Here is a 16,029-nt window from a genome sequence, read left to right as displayed (position 1 = left end):
ACTTCGCACTTGTACATATGCTTTGGATTTGTACTTTTATTTTACAGGAACATTTTTTTTTTATGCACACAGGGTTTTTGCATTATTTTAACTCCATAGTTCGCAAAGCTGTTTTAGGGTTTTTATTCCATCTCTTAGGTTAAGATTAGCAAAGCATTTCTGTGAGAGATGTAAGCAGATCTGTATGTAATTTTTGTTATTTGGTCTGCTTGGATATTTTTTAATGATATGCCTACTTTTGAGTCTTTGGGCTATCCTATATATGCAGCTATAGTACTTCAACAAAAAAGGGGAGCACATGAACGCCAACATTTTTCACCATGAAAGTGGCCAATAGACTGACTATGGTTGCAATGACACCAATACATTTGTCATTTGACCCTAAATCTTGACGCGCGGATCAGACCACGCCGTCCCACAGGAGAAAAAAATCACCTCTTGGCGCATCTATCCTATTGATTTTGCATGTAATTTGGTCTCGTGTGATGGCGTGAATGCAGCTTAATGAGATGCAACAGTCAGCCACTAATGACCTTTGCTACACCAACAAGCCTTGATGTCCCACTCATTTGACAAAGTCAGAGCATCACACTTTCCACTCTGTTCAAATGTAAAATAAAATAGAAATGAAAGGATGAGTGACAATGTCTTGCTAAAGTGTATTGTGTTGTTGTGTTGTGTATTAACCGATTTGCATTAGAAGGAATAGTATTCAAAATAACTTCCAATATATGACATAATATTCTACAGAATGTAAGTCGTTATCATAGTGTGTATCAGTGGGTACATTGCAGGTATATGTAATTTTCCTGGTAACCCAATCTTTTACCAATTTGGGTGACCGTGGCTGATAGGGATGTAATGATTCACTCAACTCCCAATAAGATTCGATTTATGATACTGGGTTCAGGATACGATTCTCTCTCGATTTATTTTACAAAATGGGACTGTAGACAAATGATGATATAATATAGAATATTTCTTTATTTTTTTTGGAAAAATACTGTACTATTTTCCTTTTATTTTTCATTGTCAAGATAATCCCTTGATAAACTATTCAAAACAATGCAATTAAAATAAATAAAGGAAAAATACAAATGAAGAAGAATTTAAATTCTGGTTCTATAGTAAACAATGCAAAACTGTATAATAGTTATTCTTTTTAAAAGTGCAACTAAAGATGTTTTTTGTGCCTTAGCAATTGGACTTTAAAAAAAAGATTTCATTTCACTGTATTTACGTCAGATATTTGTTTGGACCAGCAGAGGGCGCTGGTAATCCAGTGGTCGGTTGGCATGCAGATATTCTTGCAGTGAAGAAGAGATGCTATGCGCTAACAGACAGAGCTAATAGAAAAACATGACTATTACAGATATTCTTTCGGTGCTAAAAGGGATAAGGAACTATTTATGAACATGTATAAGAGTAAAAGGCGGCCAGAAAGAAAGAAGTAGGAGATTCCGCCCTCCGCTTCTGGACAAGATAAGGATAGATCTGTGCTGTTTAAAAAAAGTACTGCGGTTCAATTTTCAGAGAATCGATATGAACAGTGATACCTATGAATCGATTTTCAATTGCCTTACGATTAATCGTAAGGCAGTGGCTCATAATAATACTTTTAATAGTGCCATTATTTAAAGCTTGAAGCTTTGATTCCAAAACTATACCCGTCTGTGTATCAAGTGCTGAACCCTAAGAATTGGTAGCCTGGTCACCATTATTGTGTCTTGTCTGGTATTAAGTGTCAAAATGTGTAAAAGCTTCCAGGTGACAGTGAGCACTCCCTTGGCTATCTATTTGTTAAAGCAATGGGTAAAACCATATGAATGAAAGTGGGTTATTGACTCCATTTTGAATGTGATTCTCTGATGTTAAAAACCACATGGCTGCGACATTGTCTGATTGCTTGAACTGCGACTCGTACATTTTTGTCAAAGCATTGTTTACATCCCTGTTTTAATATGAATACCTCTGTGGTGTTCAATGTGAGTCAGAGCATGTTTGTGAAGCTAGTTTAAACTTAAAACAAGGAGCCAAACCATGAGTGGGAGGAGGCTAAGAGGCAGTGGGTGCTGGCTTTAAAGAGGGTGTATTGCAGTTTCTTCTGCAGTTCTCTGACCTACCTCCATACTTCTGATTTCCTCTGTTTGCCCACTCAGTTAACTATTACCAAGAGGCTGTGTGCCTTGGCTGCAGCCCAGAACTCTTACACATACTGTCGCCCATTATCAAAGAAGACCTGCACTACAAGTCCTGGAGTGCTTCCAAAAGGGACACACTTTGGGTTTCCAGGCCTCTCCCAACTCTCTGAAGAATTAACCCTCCCCTCCCTGATGTTTAGTTTCTACATCATTGTGCATTAACTTTCTTTGAGGCAAAATGCGTTATTGTATGATTTCTTTAACTTATTTCTTTAAACACACCATCCGATTATGAAGGAGTGCATCTATTCAGTTCATTCATATTGTGTACCTGTTTATTACTTGCTTATTTCCTCACCTTATATAAGAGTTGAGCATAATACTGGTACATATTTAAATTTGTCATTTTCCCCTTAAAGGTGCAGTCGGCAAGTTGGAGGAGAGAGAGGACTTAGCATTAAATTTGAACCAGTGCAACTTTCAGATCCCTCCCCCTCCCTCTCCGCTGCTCTCCTGCCAGGGGTAGGGGGCGGGGGCTGTGATCGATAGCTGTCAGACAGTCCGTCAAGCACATTTTTGACTTTGATTGGTTTTTTTTTGCTCGATCGCAGTGTATTCTGGCAATTTGCAGTAGTAGGCGGGACTTAATGAGCCTGTTTTTTTTGTGTTTTTTTTTTTTACAAGTTACTAGTTTCATGTAATGCTGTCTTTGCATAGTGACAGTTTTAGCAAATATGACAAAAAGTCACTTTTATAAGAGTTACCAACTGCACCTTTAATTATCTATAAGTTCAATTTGGGGGGCTAAGTATTGCTCTATAAAATGCATATGCTGCACTCATCTAACCAAATTGTGATTTCATCCTATAAAAGAATTGCAAAATACTAATTTGTAATAGTCATGAAAGACTTTTTTCTCATGACTTTATTTTTATGTATGATTTGTGGTTAAGAGTTGGACAGAAATGAGTAGCTTGCATATTTGAAACACAAGTTCCTTTCTGAAAACTTTTTCCAAGCAAGTTTGTTAATTAGCAGTGCATCTATTTACATTGTTGCATGGTGCAAGACCTTGAACCTTGATCTTAATATTGCAGTTTAATGAAGTATATAATTTATATAATAGTTATATATGCAACCCTCTGTTTAAGTGTAAGTTACACAAATACCAGTCGTCTGAGTTTTAGCTGAGTGTGGTGAATTAGCTCTTTCTCTGTTTACTTTATAAACCAGGCACCACACCATACTGAATTATAAATCAAAACACAAACATGTGTTTTCCCTCTGGGAGTAACTTTAGTGACCTTTTTGAAAGGCAGCAATATCATTCAGCTTTTCCCAAATTGTTCAGTTAGTTAATAAAATAAAAGATCAATCACCACCAAGCACTTGGTTAATAAGTTTGTTTTGTCCTATACTAATTAATGGGGCCCATACTACGGTGGCTGAGAAGTGTCAGGTGAATGCATTTACAGAAACGAACACAAATGCAAACAGGTCACAACACGAATGCAAACCGGCCACAACGGAAGTGTTTCCGACGGACCGGTATTACAGTCGGACGGGTATTGTGATATGATAGCCTGATATGAAAAATATAAGAGTATCCTAATCAACTTTCACTTACTTTCATACGCGTTTCGATGTCTTCTTCTTGTTCTTAACTGTTCTGGTGGGTTAAAAACATCTGCCAGAAACGTGTCCGTCTGTAATACCGGTCCGTCGGAAACACTTCGTTTGGGCCATTTTGCATTCGTGTTGTGACCTTTTTGCATTTGTGTTCATTTTTTTAAATGCATTCGACTGACACTTCCCGGCCACCGGGTTTCCGCAACGAAAGTGATTGTAGAAAAAATAATCACAATTATTTTAGTCATAATTGAAATCACGTTTAATCAAACGATTATTTGTCAACCAAAAACTTTATTTTTTTTGTACAAAAAAACATAAAATATATTCTTTAAACAAAAATAAAATCCTTCAAATACTAAATTCAAGTATGTTCACTTTTGCACAAAACTTGCACATGATGTGTCTTTGCTCTAGGCCTTCATCATCAAACCCCATCAAAGTGTTCCCATAGAAGAGAATTTGAGTTGCCACTTGTTTACCAAGCGTTTTTGCTGCGTTTCTCCTGCCATATTTCAAGACCACTAGCAACAACTTTCCTCATGTTGGCCTGCAGGCTAGCTTTAGCTTTGAGAGGGGCTGCGAGGAGGGGAGGAGCTTGCATTGTGCGTAGATTAAACAACTCAAAGTTAGTATTCATAAAATGCATGTGCCAAGCTTTATTATTTGTAGATGTCTGAAATAGTGGGTTTGTTTTATTTGGCGGATAAATCATATTTAATATATATCTATATATATATATCTATATATATATATATATATATCTATATCTATATATATATATATATCTATATATTATAATTGTTTTTTCTCAACTGTTATTTTTGTTATTGTTTAGTGTAATAATCAAAATCGTAATCGAATTTTGATTAATTGAGCAGCCCTAATAAATATACATACACAGTAAATAACAGCCTTGTAACAAGAGCACTCAGATAGGGATGAGCAATATGGACTAAAAAAATTATCCCGATAATTTTTGGTATTTATCACAATAACGATAAACATCACGGTAAATAAAAAACTAAAAATAAATAAAACAATTCCCAACTTAAAGTGTAAACAGGTACCTTACAAACACAAATACATTTGAATACATCAACACATTAAAAAAGGCGTCAATAGCTGTTGAGCTCATTAATGGAATATATCAGTGCATGCGGATCACGTTATTGTAAGTAATTCATTTATTTCCTCACTTAAAATGAAATTAATTTCTAAAAAAAAAGCACATGAAAAGCCCAAATAACTCCATCAGTGTTTTTACTGTTGCTGAATCTTGTTTCATTCATCTTATGAGTTACATAAAGTCATAGATAATAAAAAAACTCTATGATTTCCTATAATTAAATCAGATCAAGCTGATAATCATTCAGTATATTTAGGTGTAATAATCTCAACAGTCTAACATTAGTCTAATGGGATCAGCTTTGTCTGTGAACATGTGAAATGTAATTAAAAAATATTGCGTTTCACAAGTTTGGACGGATGCATTCTGACATTAATATTATGCTAACTTTCATTTCACACAACGTGTGACATGTATTTTTATCCTTTCATACAAGTGTTAAATCTGACCATAAACAAATTGATGGCTCTCTGTGGTTTTATGACGGTTAGCTAACAGTTTATGACAGCGTAGCTAACCACAGCATATAAGGAATAGGCCAAGTAAAAGAACACGTCTTACCGTGTCGGTGTGTTAGCTTAGCATTTTTAGCTTTTGTTAGCTTAGCATATTTACCTTTAGTTAGCTTAGCATATTTAGCTTTAATTAGCTTAGCATAGTTAGCTTTAGTTGAGTTTCCAGTTCCTAATCATTGCTGCAGGTTCATCTCTGTCCCCGTGTTTGTGGAACTTTGGGTGGATCTGACGGAGGAACTTGAATCGGTTCCCTTTATTGGATGGTTGTCTGGTCTTAACCAAGTAGCGGTCCATGATGTATCGCAGCATGGTAGCTTCAGGTAGCCGTGACGAGGACTGCCGTCTGTGGGTGTGAGAGAGCTCGGGGCAGGAGGCGTGGTGCACACCGCAGCCGCGGAGGCTTCGCTGCGGAGCTCCCATAAACAATGTTCCGCTCCAGAGAATAATAAGTTGACAACAAACGGGGGCAGTTTTGGCCCGTGGAACACATATTTTTTGGGGCATTCTTGGCTAAAATCAGGGACAAATGGCCGGTGGCCCTCGCTAATTTCCGACATGGGAATTTATCGTTTATATTGTGGGACGACATATTCTTACCAGTGAGAATGTTTTTGACGATAAATCATAAACGATAAAATATTGCACATTCCTACACTCAGAGAGCGAAAACCTCAGCCAAGCGCCCAATATCCTCTTTGCCATATATTGGCAGTTATATTCACAGTAATCTGGATCCTCATCATGGCACCATGATCATTCACAATTTAAAGGTGCAAAGTTACCAGCAGGAGTTACTGTAGAACCATCTATACCATCAGTATATTTATCTAAATCCCTTCCAAAATGGAATCACTCGATCTTTATTCCACTTCTGATAGTTCCTGAAAATCACTTTTAGAGTTGGTCTGTTTTTTTGTTTCTTTGCCTGTGAACAAACAGTGGCAAAAACATAACCTCACTAGTAGAGGTAACAATGACTCTCAGAAGTTAACAAACCTGTTCTGAAAATGTTTAAATGCACTGATGTTATTAAATGTGATGCAAAATAATCATGCCCACAATGACTTCTAGCTTTTCAGTCATAGTATTCAAAACTGATATTTTTGGTTGATTTAGAAAAACGGGACTAGAATGTGTTTTTACTCAACCCAACAAAGAAACAGAAATGAGACCTCAGTGATGACGGGAGATCAATTGAAACATAGAATGCATGGAGTTAACTGTAACTGTGCAACAGGCGCTATCTACCTTTGAGACAGTTAAGCTTGCTGCTTCATGTACCGACTCAGATCGCACATGTGGCAGCTCATAAATGGTTTACTCCCTCGTATCACCTCACAAAGGCTGCGACCGTAATCTGATCCATGACCGAGTACGCCCTGAAAGGAAATGTACTCAGCCAAAGAACTGACAGTATTGTCAGTCAACAAGATTGTTACTTTGGAGTTCAAATAACACTTTTATGATGCCTACATATTAAGGAATATTATGTGTATTTGAGGGATAAAAGTTATCAAGCCTCCTCATTATTTCTTAAATCATATCACATTCTATAAAAAAATACTTTAAAGTCATTGCATACAGAGGTAAATTTAAATCAGGGGTGACCAATGTGTCGATCGATACAAAATGCCTCAAACGTTACGCACCCATGGGCCGCAACATTTCCTGAACGACTGAGAACAGCACAGATCACAGATGCCAGCAATGGAACCCTCGGTAACAATTCAGCTTCTCACCACCACACAGAGAGGTGGTGCTAGTGCACCAATCTGTCTAGTTCTCAAAAGAGTGGGAGAACGGGAGAACACTGTCCTAGTCAATTTGCAATTTGCGCATTAACTGTAATGAATGAAGAAAAAAGCAAAACAAAACCCAACATCAACAATTAGCATACATATGCATTCATCTTCCGCATCTAGTCACATACATTTCTACATTGTGCATTTGTGTCCTTTCTCACAGTGTTACATTTTGTTAAAGTTTTACTTTAGTTTTAATTAACAGGAACATCATTTAATTTTAATTAAGATTTAGTCAAGTAGTTCTTTTCATAGTCGAGCTGGGTTTAATCAACAATTGTAATAGTTTCATATAAATTTGGTCATCCAGGTCAACATTAACCTATTCATTTTTATATTATGGACAAAAATTACACTGTTGTTTGTATTCTTACATATAATGTTCAGATATAAGGGGGTGAGTGACATGGTCAAACGCCATGTCACTCAAACCTACCTGTGCGCACACACACAAATATACTTGATTACATACATTAAGTTACTTCAAATGACAAAATAATAATGGTGGGGGGTTACAATATACATGGCTTCCAAACTCAGTTTGAGAACCACTTTGTTACTTTATCAATTACATAATGTACAGTATATATTTTACCATACAACATATTTTATTAACAGGTTTTTCCATTTTGTGATGGTTTACTAGTTACTTTACCATACACATTTGAGTTAAATAGTTCATTTATTTTTGAAAGATGCCGTTTCCAGATTTCCCATCTGTTTTCAAAGAGTCTCATAGTTATCTTTTCCATTTCATATATTTTAAACATTGTTTCCATCCAATTTGAATTTATTAAACCGCATGTTTCTAGTCTTACAGTTAAAAAGGGGTAAGAATCTTTGTCCATCATGTTATCTGGAAACTTTCCAAGTAGTAGAGTTAATGGGTCACTGTCAATTTTAACATCTCTGTTAATTTTCCAATTTATTTTCCCCAATATTTATTTTTTTATTATTCTACATGACCAGAACACAAGATTATGTTCTGCCTGTTGTTCTCCAGTGTAGCAACAATCAGGTGTTGTATTTTTCTTTTCTTTTCTTTTTTTTTTTGCATATTAAGTTTTTTTAAAGTATTGATTTACAATCTTTCCTTTGTGAATGTTTTTACAAATTTGTTCCCAATCTGGTATGCTTATTTAAATGTCCTTTTCCCATTTACTTTTTACTTTATAAACAATATCTGGATTTGTTTTTTCTAATAAGTCTGTTAATAATTCTTTCCACACCTATGTCATGTGTTCTATTCATGTACAGTATCTCACAAATTGATTAATAGCTTCAAGTTTTCTATTTTTTTTTAGAGCCTCCTGGATATAGCTACACATTTACATGTATCTATTCTAAATACATGAGAATTTGGGATTTCATACTGTTGGGCAATTCTTTCAGAAGGTTTTAGTTCTATTTCCCCAAGTAATTGTCCAAATATAAGGAATCCTTTGTTATTCCATCTATGGAATGTCTGTCATCTTTTATTTGGCTTGAAATCTGGGTCTAACCTAATTTGTCTGGAAAAAAACAACCTAAATCACTTAAAAAATGTGTTCACAACATATTTATCTCCACATTTTAAGTGTTTCTTTTACCCATCTATTTTCTATTTTTTCTATCACTACCTTTTTACATTCAACAAAAGACAAAATGTCATCCACAATGTTTCTGGTATTTGCCGCTTGGTAATGAGACTTAAAATTTGGAAATCCCAAACCACCCATTCTTTTTGTAGTTTTAGATAATTTAGTGAGATTCTTTCTTGTTTATTTTCCAGATACATTTTATGAACAATGAATCCCACTGTTTAAAGGTAGTGAGGGGAATATAAGGCAGAACTGTGAACAGAAATAAGAATATTGGGAGCACATTCATTTGCATAATTTAGATTTTTTTCCCACAGGTCTTAGTGACCACCTATTAAATTATTGTCTTATAACAGTTATCAATTCTCCAAAGTTTTTGTTATACAAATCGTCCAAGTCCTTTGTTATGTTAACTCTCGGGTATTTTACAATATCTTTATCCCAATGAAAACAGAACACCCAATTAGCATGATCTCTGATTTATTCACATTTAGAGTATACCTGGAAATACTTCCAAATTCTTGGATAATTTCCAACAATGGAGCTATTGATAGCTCAGGATTGTTCAAATAGATGACTATGTCGTCAGCATATTGTGACAGTTTATGATTTTCTCAAGCAATGCTTGGTCCACTTGCATTATTCTCTTGTCTAATTTGTTCTGCTAGTGGCTCTATACATAGGGCAAATAACAGTCCAGATAAGGGATCACCCTGCCTTATTTCTTTAAATAATTTAAAATTGCGTGATACTCTACCATTCACTCTGACTGTGGCATTTGGATTTTTATAAAGAGCTTTGATTCAATTAAAGAATGTGTCAAGTATTCCGAATATCATTAACGTTTGGTATGATATGGCCATAAGACCTTATCGAAGGCCTTCTCTGCATTTAATGTCAGTATATTATGCTTCTGAGCCACATGTACCACATTTATAGTTCTTCTGACATTATCTGCAAGGTATCTTTGGCCTATAAATCCAGTTTAGTCAGCCATCACAAGTGATACTATTATTTTCGATAATCTATTGGCCAATTTTGCTGATAAAAGTTTGTTCCAGGGTGTACACCCATCCAGCGCCCAATGAGAGCCGGAAATTGGCACCGGCAGACCCCTGCGACCCTGTGAGACAGGAGCAAGTGGGTTTGAAAATGGATGGATGGATGGGTGGTATATAAGACGCACAATCAGTTGGGTTTTTTATACCTGAATTCCATGTTGTTGCCCAGGTATTATTTTTCAGTACACATTGAAGGCCTTACATAAAAGATAGGTAATTTCATGTTTACATCCTTTATAGAACTCGGTTGTAAAGCTGTCACAACCTGATGACTTATTCATTTTCAATTTACCAATATGAGTTTGAATTTCTGTTTCACAAATGTTTGCCACTAAACTATTATTTTTGTTCTTCTGTGGTCTTGGGAAAAGTTATTTTGTCAGTCGTTATATGATTGTTCATAATACGCTGGACTTTGGTTTGCAATTTTCTATTTCTATTTCTTATAATTTTACCATTTATATCAATGTGTTCCATCAGTGCTTGATTTTGTTGTTTTCTTAATTTATCAGCAAGAATCTTTGCCGCTCGAGGACCTCCCTCATAAGCAAGTCGTTCTATAATTGCCAAGTCTCTCTGAACTTCAAGGTGATTAATCATTCATTTTTCTTTTAGCTTCTTCAAGATTTTTTAATGCGTCTGTACTTTTTGTAAATTTATAGTCTTTTTCAATCTGATCCATCTCTCTCAAGTCTTTTCCTTTTGTATTTTTCCAAAGGACTACTAAATTTACCTTGTCAGTGTCATTCAATTCTATATATTTTTTTTAAATTATTTCTCTTATTTTCATCTTAAAGTTATCTTTGATAAGTAGTGAATTATTAAATCTCCAAATACCAGATATTTTCTTTTTGTTCAATGTTAAGTCTCATTTGGACATTGATGTTGTGTCCTTAGGCAAGGCACTTTACCCACAGTGCCTTGTATGAATGGGTATGAATTGTGCAGTGGTTACAATGTAGCTTACCACCACTGGTATGATTGGTGTGAATGAATAATGGATTCTGTAAAGCGCTTTGAGTCTCCTTGAATAAAGCGCTATATAAATCCAATTATTATATTATTATCTCCATCTTTTTTTAATAACTACATATAGAGGTGTAATAGTTGATTGTTATTATTCATATCAGGGGCTTGTTCAGAGAAGCAGACAGTGGCCAGGTGAATAATGTATGTATGGTGTATTTGACCAGGTGTGATCTTGTCATACTCTCGCCAGGTGTTTACCTATGTCTGTGTAAGTTTGTCTGTATGCATATGCCATGCTCTGCGGCATGTAAACAAACTGGAAAGGTGGATTGTTAAAATTCAGTTTTCTTGAGTTATCGCACAATGGTTACGTGCATGTGTCTGTGTGTGTGTGTTAAACTTGGATTCTGATTCTTTCCAATTGGTTTGTAAACAGAAGTGGCTTTGATCTGTGTGTGCGTGTGTGTGGCACAGACTGTATCTCAAAGTGTGATGTCAGATAGCCTCCGGGTCATGTTGTATGCCGGCTCTGCCGGTTCAGAGAAGGCGGAATGACACCAAACATCCCCCTGAAACTTCTTTCTCACCGTCAGCAGGATCTTCTTTATTGTGCAAGGTAACAAACTGTTTACCAAAATATCCAATAAAAATAAACTGAATTACTTCCAACATGAATACGGTATGTTTGAGCTGCAAACATTTAAAAATAAAGTTCCCACGTTTTTTTCTAAGTATTCAAAATAAAGCAAAAATACTGTTATATATTCATTGTCCATAATTGTGCAACTTCACACAATAGTACAAAATTGTGTTCAGAATCAAAACTAATGCAATATAAATGCTTGTCCGTGGACAGGACCTCGGAACAAGAGTCCTTCACCCCATTGTAGTCTGTATTGGTGTTTGTGCAAACCATTAAAAGAGCTTGTCGTTGCAGTGAAGATAGGTGAGCACATCAACATGCTCAGAACTGAGTTTTGCCCTCCGCTTTGAAGCATTGTTACCTGTTGCTCTGATATTGAGTATGTAACTGGAATAAACTGCAAAAAACCTTTGCCAGTGTTTGATAGTGTGCTGCTTTCACTTGAGTGCATTTGCTCATTCTCGTTGTTTTCTGTCCCGGTGCCTGCCATCCCGTTGGCTCACACAACTATACACGAAGAGACCGTTTGTGTCTTTACATGACGTAAGGATGTTGTTTCACATCGTTGTAATCTGCCAATAACCCCCAGAGAAGAAAAGAGCAGCTCTCTTTCTCTTCTGCAAGAAAAAACATGCATTGCAAGAAAAAAAAATAAGACTTCAAAGCCAAGGAATATTGTTGATCACTTTTTGTAATCGCAGTTTTTGAGGTTCTTGAAGAATCGTTGCAGCCCTAATTAATAGTTTCTGTCAAAACCTTTGATCTGAATAACAACTATAGAACAGGACTATATGTAAACAAAGCAGGATGACAGAACTATGACAAAAAAAATATGTTGACTAAATGAAATCTGGACAAAAATGATCAGGGCAAAATCCAAACAAGACTGATATATACTGCGTGTTATCATCTGTCTTTCAGCAAGCGATGGATGTTTAGCGATACATCAGACATGCAATTAAGGCCATCTGACAATTGGTTTGTTGCCTTGACTCTGGCGCATGTTGGCATGATGTTGATGAACACAGTTCACGCTTTGTTCTCGCTTGATTCATAGGCCTGATATGATTATCAACAAGATCACATGACATTATAAGCCCTATGAGATATGATGTATGACCTACTATTTAATAAGCTCGATGAAAAACTCAATGATCAGAATATATACCTCATGACATCTATTTGGAACACTAATATTACTTAACCTTTATCCATAGTACTTTAGAAATAATTCCTTCTAAAAATGTTTGAAGGGTTTTATAGATGACAAAACATAACAATACAGAAAGTGATTGTTTTTTTGTTTTTTTCCTTATCAAGCGTGCCTTGCACCTGAATTTGCCTATATACTGCTTATATAAAGTGGGTATATTGGTGAATGAATCATTTTTTTTTGTTGCAGTTTGAAACAAAATGTCTTGGATGATTATAGGGCTAAAAATGTGAGCTATAATCATGAAAATAAAGGAGTTGTTATTCCACTGTGCAGAAAATATAGATCATTTAAAACTATTTTAACTTTAGCTCAGTAATTTAACCTATTCGTCTTATTGATGGATCGATTGCATTTGATGTGAACATCTCAACAACCCAAAACAGCTGAATGGGTATATACAGTATGACCTAAAGACAATAGAATATCAAGGCTTCACTGTCTGAAAGCACAATGCTAGCATATTGATGTAATGTATCTATAAAGCAAGGAATCTCTATCTCTGTGTGGGGGTGTGTGAGTGTGTGGCTCAAATATCTCTGTGGTTCAGGAACTGACAGAGCTGAGACTTTCACCATGGCTGACTTTTGGTTCAAAAGTGTGCAACGTCGGATTTGTTTGGACTGCAATAGTACCGTTGAATTATTTCACAAAATTGTCCACCGGGGTACTCAAGGTACGGTGCATCCCTGCTGGCAGAGCGCAAACACTCCGCTGTGGCTTCAATTTTTGCTCGCTTTGGGTGAACCACGCGTGTGCGTGCGTGTGCGCGTGTGTGTGTGTGTGTGTGTGTGTGTGTGTGTAATTCAGAATTAAGTTTGCATTAAGAATTAAGTGTTTACAAGGTCAGTTTAAAGAGGATTTAACTTTTATTCTGAATTAAAGAGGAATTAAAGCTCCCATGTAAACGTAAGTGTCTCAAAGTGTTTCTCCAATTTATTCGTTTAAATATATGAAAACACAATAGTTATCACTCTACACCAGGGGTCTGCAACCTGCGGCTCTGGAGCCTCATGTGGCTCTTTGAGTCCTTTTCCATGGCTCCATATAGCTTTAAAAAAATACTGAAATAAAGAGTTATATTCTTACAGAGGCTATTAATGATTAATGACAAATAAAATCATATAAAAATTTGTTAACTTAAAAATAAATCACGCTGTGCACCTTCCTACTTCATCTGCTGCAACATCTACAGACCATCAACTTTCCTGCACCTGTGGTTAACCTTAAGTTTTAAATCTCTGCTAAGATAACTAAACCAACAAAAACACTATTCTGGAAGAAAACAGAGATTTTAATTGTGTGGGAACAAATTCTTTTAACTACCAATGTGCCGGTTAAATACGCATGCTTTATGTGTGGCAAGAAATTAGCAATTAGCATGTGTTGACCACATGATCATGCATTAATACATTAAATACATTAACATAAAAAATATTATTTATATAAATTGTGTTCATGTAAACTGAAATGCGTAACAATTTGAAGATGCAAGACACGGTTTTGTTGTTATTTTTTTATGTCAATTCATTTTATTTTATTTTAAACTGTTTTTAAGTTGCCATTTACTTTATCAAATCAAATTAAATCAAACATTATTCTATATAATTTTAACTGTATAGAATTTAATACACTGTATTGTATACATTGAGGCGGTATTTTTCCGGCTCCAGGAGGACTTTATTCGGGGTGAGATGAGGTAAAATGGCTCCTTTGAGAGTAAAGGTTGCAGACCCCTGCTCTACACGTTTCACAACAAACTGAAATGTCCCTGACGTCCCACCTTCAAACACAACCTCATTTGGCCATCCATGAAAAGCTACTTAACCTCCCACTTTTCTATCAATACATACTGTACTTCCTACGGGCACTGCACGAGTGAGTACTAAAAGTGACTGTAATACTAGCTATTATTTTAAACTTGGTGCATTTTGTTTTAAATGAGGTTGCTCTAGTCTTTCATTTGCTGTGCTAAAATTGTTGGCAATTATGCTAGCAGTGAATTGTCTCATCTGATTACGCATTGAATTACAATTAATTCTCCGGAAGGCGCTGCCGTTGCATCAAAACTTGCACCAACAGATTCAGGAACTGCTTTTATCCCCAAGCCATCTCCATCTTGAACAATCCACTGAAATCACACCAAATTCAGCATATTTAGTAACAGACCTTCATCAAATAGCACTCTAGTATACTGTAGACTGTGTGCAAATGCATACTGTACAATAAATCTGCATAGTGAAAGTGTGGAAATGTGTAGAAAGTCAATGTAGGAGTATATGCTGTTATTTTTAATTTATTTATTGACGTTTTAATAGTATGAGAGTATGGCACCTAAAATTGCATTGTATATACATTTTTACAGAATTCTTACACAATCCTGACACTTTAATAGTGTCTACAGGAAGTTTTTAGCCATCTGATAATTAAAATAAAAATATTTTTTTAAACAGTGTACATGTGCGTGCGCGCACACACACGTAATGGGCAAGTTTAAATTAAAGCTGCTCCCAATGTAATTTTTTTATTACATAAAATCAAGATCATACATCAATGAATCAATGACGTTTTTGGAAGAGTTTTGTGCATGTGGGATGTGGAGTCCCATAGACAGATACATAGAAGTGTTTTTACTTCATTCTTACCGTGATTTCTCCTAAAAACTCTTCCAAAGTGACTTCCCAACGCATTTCTGATGTTTTCACAGTGCGAAGGTTGTGGCAAATCAGTAGCATTTTTTTTTTTTTTTTTGGATTTACAAGAAAAATCAAAATACGGCCAAAATGTCTCCTGTAATGAGTTGATATCACTGGGAATGCAGGAATAAACTAGAACAAAAATGGTGTCAAGTGAATCACTGTCCTCCTTGTTTGGTGAAATCACAAGAATAATTAAGGAAAAAACACATCTGCATCTGTCAACAGGACCCCACATCCCACAATGCAATGCATGAAACTCTTCCAAAAATATCTGTTTACAGTAGAGATCAAAACTAATGTTGAAGTGGCAATTTCAACCTTTTTTATTTTTTAGAATAAATGACATTTGATTTATTGATCTATGAGACATACACTATGAATGAATTGAATTTAAAATAAAAGTGATCATGGTGGTGGAATCTTTGAGTGGGATCTTTGCTAATAAAAGAGAAGAGGTAAATGAAGACTCTAACACAATGCAGCCGGTTCTTACTAAAGATTTCACAATACTGATTTCTGAGTTGTAGCATGTGCAGAATCACCTGTAAAATGTTGTTACATTTAAGGATAAGACACGCTCAGTCATGGCAGTCTGGCCCCACAGCGCTGCCCAATGAGTGCACAGCTGAGCTGTGCTCAACTACTACA

The 16,029-nt window shown here is 35.7% G+C and overlaps 1 protein-coding gene across 2 annotated transcripts in view; it reads left to right on the top strand.

Annotated features, from left to right (window-relative positions):
• rnf43 (ring finger protein 43) overlaps window positions 1-16,029 on the top strand; it is a 143,511-nt gene that overhangs the window by 33,723 nt on the left and 93,759 nt on the right. The window contains exon 1 of one of the 2 annotated variants that reach the window (XM_028467103.1): window positions 10,424-10,445. The exons of the other annotated variant lie outside the window; for it this stretch is intronic. The gene's annotated coding sequence lies outside the window, so the exon portion shown is untranslated. Of the gene's footprint in view, window positions 1-10,423; window positions 10,446-16,029 lie in introns of those variants that run through there. 2 annotated transcript variants of the gene reach the window in all.

The sequence above is a fragment of the Gouania willdenowi genome, chromosome 14, assembly GCF_900634775.1.
Source record: "Gouania willdenowi chromosome 14, fGouWil2.1, whole genome shotgun sequence".
NCBI classification, from domain to species: domain Eukaryota; kingdom Metazoa; phylum Chordata; class Actinopteri; order Blenniiformes; family Gobiesocidae; genus Gouania; species Gouania willdenowi.
The sequence above is the reverse complement of the archived record's forward strand: the minus strand, read 5'-3'. Positions and strand labels throughout refer to the sequence as shown.